This window comes from Cherax quadricarinatus, chromosome 1 (genome assembly GCF_038502225.1).
Source record: "Cherax quadricarinatus isolate ZL_2023a chromosome 1, ASM3850222v1, whole genome shotgun sequence".
NCBI lineage: Eukaryota > Metazoa > Arthropoda > Malacostraca > Decapoda > Parastacidae > Cherax > Cherax quadricarinatus.
Genome location: NC_091292.1, coordinates 38985821 through 38986034, shown reverse-complemented (window position 1 = coordinate 38986034; position 214 = coordinate 38985821). Strand labels below are relative to the sequence as shown.

Below are 214 nucleotides of genomic sequence, written 5' to 3'. Positions count from 1 at the left end.
GACTTATTTTATTCATTCTAGAATATATTCTATGTTTCTATGTTATTAATATTGTTTATTATGTCATATTAGTTGAATTGTGATAGATAAATAAGCTGTAGAGTTGATATTAGTGTCATATTCTCTAACAATAAACTCGCCTCCCCTCCCCTCCCTCTGCCCCGTCTGCCATACGCCAACAAGAGTCTTCAGTAAAGGTAAGTGTGATGTTAAA

The 214-nt window shown here is 33.6% G+C and overlaps 1 protein-coding gene across 1 annotated transcript in view; it reads left to right on the top strand.

The window, feature by feature from the left end:
* Nucleotides 1-214, top strand: part of LOC128685235 (NFX1-type zinc finger-containing protein 1-like) — a 356060-nt gene that overhangs the window by 109514 nt on the left and 246332 nt on the right. The window lies entirely within an intron of this gene.